General features: G+C 47.3%; 1 long non-coding RNA gene across 1 annotated transcript in view; it reads right to left on the reverse strand.

Moving 5' to 3' along the window:
- LOC112550914 overlaps positions 1–9,475 on the reverse strand; it is a 10,140-nt gene extending 665 nt beyond the window's left edge. Inside the window, exons 1-2 of the long non-coding RNA XR_003094986.1 lie at positions 9,190–9,475; positions 7,165–7,299 (exon numbers count right to left, since the gene is read on the reverse strand). This is a non-coding gene — a long non-coding RNA (uncharacterized LOC112550914). The remainder of the gene's footprint in view (positions 1–7,164; positions 7,300–9,189) is intronic.
- Between the last annotated feature and the right edge of the window lie 6,222 nt (positions 9,476–15,697).

Below are 15,697 nucleotides of genomic sequence, written 5' to 3' on the forward strand. Positions count from 1 at the left end.
AGAAGCATGTGTATTTATGAGACTGGGTCACTGTATGCCAGGGTGGGGCAGGATCCTTTAAGTTAGCCATAGAAGGTAGGATGAGTTACATTTAGGTCCTTCTATTTGAACTCTGCAGAAGCAAGGAATCTAAAGTACTTCAAAACTGTGGACTGACTTCACCAATTGTGGGCATACACCTTCAGCCAGAGGAGATGGTAATGTGGCTGCTAGTTCTTCTAAAGATGAAATATGTTGGTTGCAGAGTAAGCAGGTTGCATTAGGAGGCTGCAGAACTTCTGGGCAACATTTATGGTCATATATTATAAAAGAGAGATAAGAGTTGTGTATCCTCTGCATTTTGCTGGCACATAAGCCTATGTTCTCATCAGTCCTCCTTGTGGCTACACATAAATGCTAATCAGACCTAGAGTGAGACGAGATTATCTTAATGATGTGTCTTGTAGAAGGGGTATATCTCTCTAGGAAGGAGTTATATAATTTCAGTACATTTCCTGAAACTAGGACCCCTGATGAAGCCAAGATGGACTGCTTTGCTGTTAGTGGAGTAGGTGTGAGAAAACTCTTCCCCTTGAATGAGTTTGGTTATCTCAGTCAGAAAGGGCAACACTGACTCCTGACTCTTTTTCACCAGGAGAGGGACAGGAGACAGATTCACATATCTTGGGCCAAGTCTTCTTGGGAGGGGAGGGAGAGGTCAAGCTGGAGGGGGCGTGGAGAGAGGGACCTATCTGTAGGTGTATACTACAGGCCACCAAACCAGGGTGAGGAACTTGAGCTACAGTTCACCTGAGAACTGGCAGAGGTCCCACGTGCATGGGACATGGTCATCATGGGCGACTCCAATTATCTGGACATCTCTTGGAAGGAACACTCAGCCAAGTTGGACCGGTTGCATTCCTTCCTGACCTGCATCAAAGAGCTCTTCCTGGCTCAGGAGGTGCATGGGCCACCCAGACGTAATGCTCGCCTAGACTTGGTCCTGGTCAAAGGAGACGACCTGGTGACCGACTTAAATACAGAGGGTAGCCCAGGCAACAGTAACCATGAAACCATCACGTTCACTGTCTGTCGCAAGACAGGCAAATCTGATAGCAGGGTTGAAGACTTGGACTTCAAAAATGCAAATTTCAGCAAGCTCAGGTCACTTAGTAGGGGTAGCGCTGCGGGACCAGGGACTGAAGGCAAAAGGAGTGTATGAAGAGTGGTCGTTCCTTAAGGACATGATCCTGGAAGCACAAAGGAAGTCCATTCCTACGTGGAGGAAAGGTACCAGAAGGGCTGGGAAGCCCTCTTGGCTAAACAGGGAGATCATGGTCCTCCTAAGAAAGAAGAAAGAGGCATACAAACAATGGAAGCAGGGACAGGCCTCAAGGAGAACTATACAACAATGGCCCATGCTTGTAGGGAACAAATTAGAAAGGCTATTGAGCTTAGATTAGCAACAGGAATCAAGAACAAGAAGTCCTTCTTTAGGTGCATAGGAGGAAAACAAATAGAAGTGTGGGGCCAGTGCTCAAGAAGTCAGGACAGCTGGTTACCAGCACTCAGGAGAAAACTGAACTCCTGAATTACTACTTTGCTTCAGTATTTCACCAGGCCAAGGGAAAAATCATGCCAGATGGGGTACAGAAGGAACAGGGCAGGAATGACTGCCTTCCTACTATTGCTGTAGAACTGGTATGTGATCAATTAAAGAAATTAGACATACATAAGTCAGCAGGACCAGATGAACTCCATCTAAGAGTGCTGAAGGAGCTGCCCAAAGTCATCACAGAGCCCCTGGCAAAACTCTTCCAAAATTTGTGGCGCTCCAGAGAGGTCCCTGAGGACTGGAAGATGGCCAATATTGTGCCCATCTTCAAAAAGGGGAAAAGGGAGGACCTGGGTAACTATAGGCCAATTAGCCTAATTTCTATCCCAGGGAAAGTCCTGGAAAAATTCATTAAGGAGTCTATGTGCAATAGGCTTCCAGAAGGTGGGATTCTGAATGACAGCCAGCATGGCTTTGTTGTGGGCAAGTCCTGTCTTACCAACCTCATCTCCTTTTACAATCAGGCAACTCGCCACCTGGATGAGAGAGGAGGTTGACATTGTATACCTTGACTTCCAAAAAGCCTTTGATCTGGTATCCCATGAGGTTCTTGTGAGAAAATTGGAGGATTGTGGGCTTAACTGCAAGACAGTTAGGTGGGAATGAACCTGGCTACGGGGTAGGACCCAGAGAGTCCTAATGAACGAATATGTGTCATCCTGGCGAGAAGTGGGAAGTGGTGTCCCGCAGGGGTCGGTGCTTGGTCCAGTACTTTTCAACTTCTTCATCAATGATTTGGATGTTGGGGTGAAGAGCTCACTGGCCAAGTCTGTGGATAACACCAAGTTATGGGGAAGCGTGGTCACACCTGAAGGTAGGTCACAGATACAGGCAGATCTGGACAGGCTGTCAAGTTGGGTGAGTCAGAACCAGATGAAGTTCAACATTGAGAAATGTAAAGTGCTCCCCCTGGGGATGAACAACCCCCTACACACCTACATACTTGGCAGCACCAAACTGACTAGAACCACGAATGAAAGGGACCTGGGGGTAACAATAGACCACAGTATGAATATGAGCCGGCAGTGCAATGCTGTAGCCAGCAGGACAAATAATATTCTGGCATGCATCAACGGATGCATCTCCAGCAAAACCAAGGAAGTGACCCCAACTGGAGGACTGCATTGGCAAAACCCCAACTGGAGTACTGTGCCCAGTTCTGGATGCCACACTTTAACAAAGATGTGGTAAGGTTTGAGAGAAGGCCACCCATATGATAAGAGACTTGCCCGGCAAGCCATACAAGGAAAGGCTGAGGGACCTGGGACTCTTCAGTCCATAAAAAAGAAGTCTGAGAGGGGACTTGGTAGCAGCTTACCACTACATCAAGGGAATACATCAAGGGCTCAGAGAACAACTGTTCAACAGGGCACCCTTGGGGAAAGCCAGGAGTAATGGCCATAAACTCCTGGAAGACCGTTTCAGGCTCAACATTAGGAAAGACTATCCTGACTATGGAATAAGCTCCCTCCAGAGGTGATGCAATCGCCTACCCTAGAAATCTTCAAGAGGAGACTGGACAGTCACCTGGCTGGGGTCTTTCCTGCCTGGTGCAGGGGGCTGGACTCTATGATCTTCTGAGGTTCCTTCCAGCCTTACAATCTATGAATCTATGGTAACTAATGTTCTGACCAGGGACCAAACTAAAAGTAAACATGGTGCCTGGGTAGGCACACAAAGTTACAACATTTAAAAAACATAACACATAACAGCAAATGAACAAGACAACACAGAAAGGAATAAAGAAGGGCTTTTTAGAGGCTGGCAGAAAGAATTAGAGCCATGTGACCTAAGAAGCCTTCTCAAAAGCAGGTGAACTTCTTAGCTCCCTGTGAAAGCACTATGAAATGCTTTAGAGTAACGGGGAGGCAAATTTCTTGAGAGGTGTGTCCCAACCTAAGCCTCACACCCTCCTGAGTGCCAATCCAATCCCCTTCCCCTGCCTGATCTCCTGCTGTATTTTATGTTCCCTGACTAAGGAGAACAAGGAAATCTGCTGCTCTGTTTTCTGCTCCCCACCAAATCTGATGCTCAGCTTTCTGCTCCCTGTCCTATCCCCCACTGTGCTGCCTGCTCCTTCCCCAATCTGCTGTGTGCCACAGAGGCTGCCCATCCCTGCTTTAGAGCTGGCATTCATGTCAGGAAGGTGGTGAGATCTGTCTCCACACACTCCATCCAGCATTTCTATAGAAAGGTACTTTACCCAGCTTCAAAGATACTAGCTGTAATGATCACCAAGTTCAATAAACAAAGGCATACAGGAATGAGAACTAAACTTTATTGTGGAGCAGTAGGTAACCTCTGTCTCTCTCTACCCTGACTGAGGGCCATCTCCCAACTCCCAGCTTCTGTAGTTTTCTAAATAAGGGAGTGTCTCTAAACTATAACTTCTACCATTACATCTTCCCACTGAACAATAATTTTAAAAAATCAATTAACACATAAATTGTTTAACACCCATCTACAGAGGAGAGGTTATTAGTACATCACTGAAATGAGTCTTTACTGCTCACTTCCCTATTTCCCCTTTTCTGCAGCTCTTTGAGCAATTCTCTGTTAGTTAGGTTTCATTTTGTTCCCAGACAAACACAGTATCAGATCCAGTTTCCAATTTGCTTTTGGTGGAAAGCTTTTCTTCCAAGTCTTGATAGACTTGAGTCCTTATACTAGTATCTGACTGACTTGCACTTTTGGCAGCTGCACTTCTACACATAGCACCAAGTACATTAGCTACAGACCGCTGAGGCGTTTTTCCTCTTTCTGCATGATGGTATTTGTGTTTGTGTCCATAGATACATTTATTCCCATAGGAACATGATTGCTTCTTGTACTCTGGAATAGTTGGTTTCATCCTAAGAAAACTATCCAGATTTGGGCCATGACAACCAGGAGGTTCATTAGGAGGCATGAATGTTGTGTCTTGCACTGCAAACACACACGTAACTATAATCATTTTTTCATAAGCTGCGAAACCCAAAATTGTTGTCACCTCCCTGCCTGCTTTAGTAAATGGGAGTTTGTGTGCTCTGTTTTAAACTCTCAGTTATTTTGTTATTTGTTGGACTCACTTTTGGTCTCAATTTACATTCTCTAGATTCATGATCTGGTAAAATAATAACCTGAGCTTCCGTGTCCAATTTAAATGAAATGATTGTTCCTGGAGTGTTGGTTGTAGCTGTGCTGGTCTAAAGCAGTGGTCACCAACCCAGTCAATCAGGATCGACAGATCAATCCTGGAGCCTCTTGAAGTCGATCCTGGGCTAGGGGGGGCTGAGCGTGTGTGTGCATGCGTGCACGTGCCCTCCCCAGCCCAGCAGATCAGCTGGTACAGGAAGGGAAGGGGCAGGAGCCAGATCGAGGCTCCCATGGTGAGGGACAGAGTACAGTAGAGGCCCGTAAAGTGAGTAGGGCCTCAGATAGGTGGTGGGAGGATCAAGCTTGGGCGGCTCGTCAGGGGTGGAGAGGAGCTCTCGCCGCTGTTTGCAACCCAGCGGAGGCTCCAGGGGGCACGTGTCCCCCCATTTGTAGAGGGACTGCCATTGCAGGCTGGGCTTTGCGCCCTGAGCCCTGCTGCAGCTGACCTGGGAGCGACCCGATGCCACATGCATCTGCCGCGCACAGATCGGGGGATATGTGCCACCCCCAAACATGGGGCAGTATGGGCAGCTGCAGCAGCTGTGAGGCAGGGTGTGGAGCAAGGGCAGGGGCAAGCCCTGCACAACTGGGGTGGGGCAGGTGATGGAGCTGCAAGCGGCTCATCTGGGAAGTGCAGGGAGGGGGGAGCATGCAGCCTTGGAGGCCATGGGGGAGAAGGTGGGTGCACCCAGATCTGCACGCAGGGTGGAGCAGGGTGGGCTGGGGGCGGGATGGTGCCGCACTATTTCCGATGGGGATGTTTGGTTGCACTGCACTTGGGCTGGGCAGTGGTAACGGTCCTGGGAGAGGTGCCATGGGGGAGGGGAGGCCTACAGCCACCCCAAAATTCATGGTAGCCCCCCAACCCCTGCTGCCAGCACCACCACCACCTGGCCCAAGCACAGCATGACAAAGCACTTCTGCTGGGAAGGGCACAGCGCCACTCTGGCCACAGCCCACCCCACATGCAGATCTGGGGGCACGTACTCACCTTGCCCTCCCGGGCTGCAGGTTCCCCCCTCCCCGCACCCCTCAGACAAGCCGCTCACAGCTCCATCCCCCACCCTGCCCCGCTCCAGCTGTGCAGGGCTTGCCCCTATCCCTGCCTCACTCCCTACCTCACCACCGGTTGGGGAGGGGGCAGATCAAGGCCCCAGTGGTGAGGGAGGGAGTGGGGCTAGGGCTGGGGCCTCAATCTGCGCCTCCCCACTCCAGCCCTTTCCCCTCCCTGCTTCCCTCCTCAAAGACCTATCTGTTGGGCAGGGGGGATAGATCTTGGGTTCCTTTTAAATTCCAAAGGTGATCTCCAACTTTAAAAGGTTGGACACCACTGGTCTAAAGACATAGGCAGACAAGGTTCTTTGAGTAAATGTGAGATATTTTATTAGACCAACTAAATAGTTGGAAAAATTCTTTCCAAGGTGTTGGATACAAAGAAGGGTGTTTGTACCCAGAAGCTTGCAAAGAACAATTTTTCCAACTATTTAGTTGGTCTAATCAAAGAACCACATTTACCCAAAGAACCTTGTCTGCCTATGATTGTTCCTTGCACTTTCACTGGTGAAAGCCAGTCCCTCTCATTAATTGTGCTTGGTTCTACCAGATCTATATAAAATGATCGTTGTAAGCTCTCAGCTATATGCACTTGAGATATTTTTTCTGGGATCTGCAACACCTGGCAAAATGGTTTCTCTTGTTACAGTTAAAGGAGAGCTTTCCAAATGCAACACCATGTTTAGGGCCATGTTGCCTTCTGCACTTGGTGAACATCTACTTGGTTGCTCTCTCCCCCTTAGCATTCTTGCCAATGGAAAATTTCAACCTGTGAAGTGGCTTTTTTTGGTCATATTCATTCATGCACATTACATGTATGACCTCTTTTGATGCATTCAGCACTGTAGCCTAGGCCTTCACAATTTCTGCTGCCCTGCATATTAGGATAATCTTTTTCTAGATACAAATCTCTTTCATGCAGTAGTCTGTCTTGTGCAATGCCACAAAAAATCTGTCTCTAATCAGAGATTCTGTCACGTTCCCAAAAGCACAGTTCTCATTCATTCTCTTAAATTCAGTAAAAAGTGATCTATATTTTGTTCTCTTGTGTGTTTGTACATAAAAATCAGTATCTTTCAAGAGTCTTTCTTTTTTGGCATGCAGTGGACAGTATTACACTCCATTGCCTATTTTGGCCTCTCACAAAGGTAAAGGTGTTATAAAGAGCCAGGGCTTCTTGCCCCACAGTATGCAAGAAAACTGAGGATTTTGCTTTGTCATTTTTCTCTTCTGCCCCTGTGGCTGCTAGGTAACACTCAAACTTTGTCTGAACACCCTCCAGTTCTCTGCTATATTCTCTGACAGTAGAGCATCAGGTGGAGGTTGCAATACTTCCATAACCAACTGTCCTTAGGATATAACCGTGCAGGAAGATCACTTACAGTAGTGGTCCTTGTCCTTCCACACAGCAGTGTTGCTCCACTTGCTCTCAGATTCCAACTTCTTATTCCATTAGAATCTCAAATTCCTTCAGGTTCTGTCTCATTCACCACTTCTAACACCATTAGTGATGATTGCTGGGTTCAATAAACATAGGCATACATGAATGAGAAGACCTAAACTTTATTATGGAGCAGTAGGCAGCCACTACAAACCCTTTATCTGTCTAACTACCCTAGCTGAAGGAACATCTCCCAATTCCCAACTTCTGGAGTCTAAGTGAGGGAGTGTCTCTAAATTACAACTTCTATCATTATACCAGTGAGGTTCTAACAAGGCCTGATTTTCATGGCATATCCCAGCTTGTACTGGTTCCCAAATACTGTGTTGCCATTCAAGAGCAGATAAAGTTCCCCTTTTCCTGTTTGCTAAACTATGGTGCTGCTAGAAGATTAAAATGCTGCTTTCATCCTAAAGGCTGCAGGTCTCCACACAGTCTGAGGTATCCAAGTTCACCATCCAGCATTAGAGGAGCCTATGAAGCCCTAGCTTGGGGTTCTTGCTGATGCTGGCTCTGGAGCTACAGCTGCTACAATCCAGTTGTTACTTTTAGGGTCTGACAGAGACAAACTACATCTTTTCTGTCCTTTGCTTTTTGGCTTAGGTCAGCCTGGGCAGAGAAGTTCTACTGTAATGGAGAGACAAGGAAAAAATAATTACCAGTCTCCTACAAGTGCTCAGGTGAATGTTTTCTCACCTTCCATATAGGACCCACAAGTCAGTATGTGGGATGGAAAGAACTGGTACTAACCCTATGGCTCACAGTTACCATGAATATCTGTCTCTTTGGATCCTTGTCACTGTGTGTATGCCTTGTGCATTTAGGTTTGTAACACTTTGTCCACAGTGTCTGCTGGCCCTGCGTAGGCAGCTTGCATATCCTGGACTCAAGTACCAGAAAAAGAGGGTAAGTCAGGATGCACACAGCCAAATGTCTTAGAGCCATAATCCTTATAGGAAAATAATAATTCACTCTTCTGCAAGTTCTGCCCATATGGATCCTACTTATGTGACATATTAGCCATTCCCAGGCCTGAAAAAGGAGAGTCCAAGAGGAGCCCTAGCCAACTGGAAGCTGGATTAAGCCTTATTCCTGATTCTGACTATGGCTAGCCCCAGCTGCCCAAGAGAAAGGTACCAAAATCTGGCAGTAGGCATAGATAGTATAATTTGGGGGTTCCATTGAGAAGTTCACAGTGATATCCAGGCCTGTCCCCGAGATCACACAGTTCATTTAGAATCCTGTAAGAAGTATGGTTAGTTCAAATGTTCACTCTGCTATGCATTACTTTGCATTTATCAGCATCAAAATTCATTTGCTATCACTGGCCAACAGCTGGGAATAGAGCTTGACAAAGAAATGGGCAGGTTGTTTGAATTGTACAGTCTGAGGTCAGAAGATGCTCAGGACAGGAATTTGTGATGTCATGACCAACTTCTTATCGTTGTGAGGCACTGTACAGCTGCTGAGCCATAAGGGCTTCAGTTGTATTAGCTGAGCTGGCAGCCACCAAGATCAAAGAGCTGAGGGACAGGTGATGAAGGGACAAGTCCTTCACGTATTCAGACAGTGGTCCTGCAAATCAGACTGGACTATCCTGATGGCAGAATGTGACGACTTGATGGATATGGATAAACATGGAATGAACCCTTGGCAACTATAAGGTGTGAGAATGCTATATATATTTGGATAGGTGAGTGACAGGTAACATGGCAGCCAGGTGAACTCTCACTGACAAAATAAATGAGGCCTGCTTGCTTCAGGTGAAGGAGATCATCCAATATTTGAGAGAAGCCCTTAGGAGTAAGAGATTTTGGAGTAGCCAGGATTGAGGATCTTCTGTATTTACTATCTTAGCATCACAGGGCTGAAAGGGATCTCAAAGGCCACCTAGTCCTATCTTTTGCACAGATCAAGATTCATCACTTTATTTTACTTCATCGTAAAAAAGTTCATGGTTTCTTACCTTGGAGAAGGACATCAGCTGACATCCCCACTGCCAGGAGGAGAGAATTGGGTTTTCAGTGGAGGAGATCCTACAGGTATAGCAAGACTGTGATGGAGAACTGAGGGATATCAAAAGGAATATCAGCATCCCTGTGGCTGCATCTTATCTGACCTCCCTAGGGATGAAATTAGTCTTGAATAGGGGCAGGCAATTATTTTGGGTGGAGGACCACTTACCCAGTTTTGGCAAGCTGTCAAAGGCCACATGGGTATCCCCGCCCTTTGACAGGTTACCTGCTCCCTGGTCGCTATCTTGCAACTAGAAGTCCCGCCCCCTAACCCCTGACCTTTGCCACCAGAAGCCCCTGCCCTTACCCCGAGAAGTACTCCTTTCAGTGAGGGGATTTGCCATCTTGGAACCAGGAAAATACCAAATTATATTCTAAAAAGCAAACATCTAAAACATTCATTAATTTGATTTAAAAAAATATTTTTGTTCTGGTTTACATGTGTTTGTGTAGTATACATAAAGGTGATTGTATATAATAGCTTAAAATGAAGTCCTATTCCTGTATATTGTGGGGGGCTGTGGGTGTGTGGGGTGAGGGAGCATGTGGGTGTGAATATGTGGGGTGTGTGGGTATGGGGTTTGCGGGGGGCTGTGTGTGGGGGGTAACTGGGGTGTGTGAGGGGATGTGGGTGTGGGGGTCTGTGTGTATGGTAATGCGAGGTGGGGTATGGGTGCATGTGTATGGTGGGGGGGGGTGTGGCACTCACCCTATGAACACACAGACACATACACACACCCTGAGGTAATGGTGCAGGCCCGTGTTCCCGTGGTCCAGCCATGTAGCTTGGAGCCACCTGGTGCTGGAAGTGTTGGGGCAGGAAGGCAGGGGAGTAGCTGGGGGTGAGCGTGGCTGGGGCGGCGGCATCCCTATGAATCTATGAATAATTCTGCCACTGTCTTCCCCTGGGTCCTACTGCCCCTGGCTCCTGTCATCTTTGACTGGCAGCCAAGAGCAGATAAATATTTTCTAAATTTTTTAGAGGCCCCACGGGCTGGATAGAATGGCCTGGTGGGCTGAAGCCAGTCCACGGGCTGTATTTTGCCCACCCCTGGTCTAGAACCTATCCTGGGGCAGGTAAGCTTTTGTGTGCTCAGATTCCAGGATGGGCTCAGTGGAGGCTTGGAAAGAACAAGGATGTCTGTTGTGTGACCCAAGATGTTCATTTATCTCTGAATATGTAATCCTAGATGTCTGCAGCAGGTTGACATCAGTGCCAGGCACTGGTAAAGGCTGAGAGATATGGAGAGATGGGAAGTAGAAATAGAAGCCCTTATCTTGGTGTGCATCCTGAGTAACTCTGAGCTGGACAAAGGTGGTTATCACTTTCCTCAGCAAAATCTTAGGAGAAAAATTCCTGAAGAATGGAGAAGGAGTGCCTTCTTCAGGGGTCGGTGCTTGGTCCAGTGATTTTCAACATCTTTATCAATGATTTGGATACAGGGGTGATGAGCTCAATGGCTGAGTTCACAGACGACACCAAGTTATGGGGAAGCATGTTCACATTTGAAGATAGGCTGTAGATACAGGCGGATCTAGACAGTCTGGCAAGTTGGGTGTATTGGAACCAGATGAAATTCAACGTCAAGAAATGTAAAGTGCTCCACCTGGGGACAAACAATCCCCTACACACCTACAGGCTTGGCAATGCCAATCTGACCAGCACTACGAATGAAAGGGACCTGGGGGTAATAATAGACCACAGTATGAACATCAGATGGCAGTACGACGCTGTAGCCAGCAGGGCAAATAATACTCTGGCATGCATCAATCAATGCATCTCCAGCAAAACCAAGGAAGTGATTCTTCCACTCTACTCAGCTTTGGTGAGACCACAGCTGGAGTACGGTGTCCAATTCTGGGCCCCGCACTTTAACAGGGGCATGATAAAGCTCGAGAGAGTCCAGAGAAGGGCCGTCCATACGATCAGAGACTTGCACAGCTAGCCATACAAGGAAAGGCTGAGGGACCTGGGACTCTTCAGCCTGAAAAAGAGAAGGCTGAGAGGGAACTTGGTAGCAGCTTACCACTACACCAGGGACATAAATCAATGGCTCGGTGAACAACCGTTCACCAGGGCACCCTTGGGGAAAATCAGGAGTAATGCTCACAAACTTCTAGAAGACCGTTTCAGGCTCAACATTAGGAAAAACTTCTTCATAGCTAGAGTGTCCAGACTGTGGAATGATCTCCCTCCAGAGGTGGTGCAATCACCTACACTGGAAATCTTCAAGAGGAGACTGGACAGTCACCTTGCTGGGGTCACCTGACCCCAGTTGGGGGCTGGACTCGATGATCTTCCGAGGTCCCTTCCAGCCTCATAATCTATGAATCTGTGAAAACATTGATGAACATATTGAAAAGCACTGGTTCAAGCACTGAAACCTGAGGGACGCCACTGGTCACTTTTCACCATGTAGACTCAGTTCCGTCTATTAATACTCTCTGGGTCCTACCTCAGAGCCAGTTACCTAGCCACCAAACTGTAAAGTAGTCAAGGCAGCATTTTCCCAATTTTACCAAGAAGACATCATGAGAAACCAAGTCAAAGGCCTTTCTGAAGTCCAAGTATGTGACATCAACGTCATTTCCCTTATCCAGGTGGCGAGTTACCTGATTGTAGATGGACATGTGGTTGGTCAGGCATGACCTGCCTGCAACAAAGCCATGTTGGCTGTCCTTTGGAATCCTGCCTTCTGTTAGCCTATCTATAATGGATTCTTTGATAATTTTTTCCAGGATTTTACCAAGGATTGCAGTCAAACTGACTGGCCTGTACTTCCCCTGGGTCCTCCTCTCTCCCTTTCTTGAAAATAGGCACCACATTTGGCCCTCTTCCAGTCTTCTAGGACTCCTCCCAAGTGCCATGAGTCCTCAAATAGCTTTGCCATAGGTTGCGCGATACTGTCTCAGGCTGTGGGCTCCCTGGTCCTTGTTCTCACCCCTCTAAGCTGTGGGCTATCTAGACCTGTTTCTGCCCCTCCAGAGAAACTCTGGGCTCCCTGGCTCCTGTATGTACCTTGAGCTTAATCCCTGGCAGAGCTCAAGGCAGTCACAGGCCCCTCAGGCACTAATGGGACCTCTAAGCCACCCCTTTCTAGTCCCACCCAAAACCCCTGGTCACAACCCAAACCAAAAATATAAGCACTCTGGCTATAACTAAACCTTTGCCTCCCCCCACATCCCAGGCTGTATACTGAAAACTGCTCCCCAGCCTTGGGCCTTCATCTGCCACTAGCCCCCACCCCCTTCACATTCTGTCTCCGGGCATAGCATGCTCACAGTCCATCAGCAGCAGGCAGCTCCCCATAGAGCTCCTTTCCCTTCAGCTTCCAGGGCCAAACTGTTTGCTCTGGCTGTCTTTGGTTTATATGCCCCAGAGCCCTGCCCCCATCCAGTCATGTGACTCCTTAGGAAGCCTGCAGGTGCTCTCTAACATGCTTAGCTTACCAGCCTGCAGGATGACCTATAGCAGCAGTTGTTCTCTTGCTGCTTCCCCAGGTTACTCTCCTGTGCTACTTCACATTTAAAGGACTCTGGCCTCCTATCACTCTATAGCTAGGCCCTCCTCTTTACTACCTGAGTGCAGCTTGCCTTCATTTTCTCTCTCAGTAATGGGAACCGTAGGTTTCCTGTTATAGCCACATACATGGCTGTGTTATACCCACAGACATGGTATAGTGTCTGCTTCACAAGCTGCTTGTTTAAAGACAGACAAGGCAGGAAGGGTGTCTCAGGGATCCAAGATGCCCTCAGCTACTGGCACAGGGCTGGTGTGCACAATTTCCTGTCCTGTGCTGGGCCACACATGCAGGGCAGGGCACATGTGCTCTTTCCTGCATGGGAAAGATGCACCAGGAATGGTGGTCAGCTTGGGGGCCCTCACTGTAGTAATTACCAGGTTCAATAAACACAGGCATATGTGAATGAGTAGAACTAAACTATTAATATGAAACACTATAACCAGAAGGAAATATGAATACATCCTGCTTACCACCAAACAACTTTGAGGTAAACATACCATTCCAACTTTTCTGAGCCTAGTCTGCATAAAAAATGAACTTTTCCAAACAGGACATTTTATCACACTTTCAACTCTCCTATGAAATATGAACTTTAATTTATACCCAGGATAACTTTTACAATCTTTTTCTCTGATGCCTGATGAAGGGTGCATGTACCCTAAAGCTTGCAACTGAAGAATTTTTTTTGCAAAAATCTAGTTGATCTAATAAAACATATCACCTCTACCACAAGTCCTGATTGCTTTTAGAACTAAACTTTGAACTTTATTTGTGGAGCAGTAGACAACCTCTGCAGACCTTTTCTCCCTCTCTCTTACATGCTAACTTGACTTGGAGACTATCTCCCAATTTCCAACCTCTGCAATCTTTTAAGGGAGTTTCTCTAAATTATAACTTCTATCATTACAGTCACCTTATACAAGAGCCAGAAAAAGCTTCAGAGGAGATGATTAATTTTGTGCCGAGAGAAATGCCCCAGGCTCTGCCCCTAAGGACAGCTTTGGGTGGGGGAATGATCACTCTAAATTCAAGCAGGGGAGTCCTGTTGAGGTGGGGGGCTGTTTGCACAGGATCAAATCAGGAGCCAATGGACTTCCCTTAACCAAAAGCAAGCGCAGCTGCTGAACTAGGGGAAAGGTCTGGTGAATACGCCCAGGTGCCCACAGAGCTGATTGCCATGGCTTTTCAATCACTGTCACCAATTCTGAAGCCCTCATATATGCAGCAAAGCTAATGTGAGGCTTAGGCTTATGCAGCTATGCAACACACTGTGCCACATGCAGCCAGACAGCTATGTGGTTCTGATGCTGAGGAATCAGCCTATCTGCTCTATTTCTTCCCTGCCTGGGACACCAAACAGGGTCCCTGCTATAAAACCTTTTCCCACTAGCACCTGCAGACATATTCCTCCACGTCCTCACTTCTTGCATAGGAGTTTGGAGCAGGGGGGTAGTCATGAGTGATTGGTGCCTCCTGAATCTGGGAGGGCACCCGCGGAAGCTGCCGACCCTGTCGGGGGGGCACCAGCCCTACCGACAGCATCAGTGTCGGCCATTGGGGGGGCACCAACCCCATCAGAGGGGGTGCACATGTACCCCTGCGCACCTCTTACCAGTAGCCTATGGGGGTAGGGAAAGTAGTACATCAGAGCCCCAACCCTGATTTCCCAGAGAAGGGCCATAGCCAGTGCTGACTCATCCAGGTGAAGAGCTATCCTGTTTGTAATGCATTACATTAGAAAGGTAGGGATTGATGAACTGGTTAGAGCAGACTCTTTGGAAGCTAGGCGTCTGCTTAAACCAGTGGCTAGTACCACATGACCAGAGAGAGGTAGTCAAGCTGTATTAGTCTGAAGTCAAGCAGAAGCAGAGTAGAGTTGCACCTTATAGGCTAAATAAATTAGAGATGCATATAGCATAAGTTACCATGAGCTGAAGCTCACTTCATCACATGCTGTGAAAGGACATGCACAGAGCAGTGTATAGAATGGAAAGAGATTTGAATACAAAAGGTAGGTATGGAAGGAGTAAGCGAGGAGAGGGTGGGGAAGAGGGCAGTGCTGGGAGTGGCTTACAAGTAAGGAAGCATATAAATAAAAAGAGGTCACAAAAGCTAATTTAGCTGGAGATTGCCCAACTTGAACACCTCAGATACATAATAATGACTTCCAGCCCCTTCTGGATAAGGATAACCGTCTCAAGGTAGCCATGGGGGACAAACCTATCTTAGCTTATAAGCAGGCCTTCAACCACAAATGGCATCTCTCAAGCAATAGCCTACTTAAGTCCTCTTCTCAACAAGGCATCAGAACTTGCAACGGACTTAGATGCCAGCTGTCCCAACAGCATCACAGACCACATTCTCACAGGACCAAGTAACACAGATTATAACTTCTGAGGTTCATTCACATGCAGATCTACTAACATCATATACACTATCCCCTGCTTACAATTCCCCTCTGCTATTTACATTGAACAGACTGGGTGATCCTTATATAACAGAATGAACACTGCAGAATGAACACTGGTCTGCCAGCAGCTCCAAAAAGACATGTAGGCATGTGGCAAAACACCTTAACCTTCCTGGAAGCGTGAAATGTCTTCAGCTTCGCTGACCTGTGCAATGGGGCTCTGACCTTGAGTGGGGCAGCGTCTTCTCTTACTAAGTGTGCACATCATAGTGATTACTGTGCTCAAACATAAGCATTCAAAAACTAAACAATGAACTGTATTGTGGAGCAGTAGGCAACCTCTGCAGACCCTTGATCTATCTAACTAGCTGCTTCCTAACTGATGGACCATCTCCCAGTTCCCTCCCGGTAGGGAACATCTCTAAATATAACTCCCATTACTACATGGAGCACCTGGCACAATGAGGCCCTGATCTCAACTGAGCAGGAACCATTTACTGGCACAATGGATTCCCTAGGCATTCC

Source organism: Alligator sinensis, unplaced genomic scaffold (assembly GCF_000455745.1).
Source record: "Alligator sinensis unplaced genomic scaffold, ASM45574v1 scaffold879_1, whole genome shotgun sequence".
Classification (NCBI taxonomy): domain Eukaryota; kingdom Metazoa; phylum Chordata; order Crocodylia; family Alligatoridae; genus Alligator; species Alligator sinensis.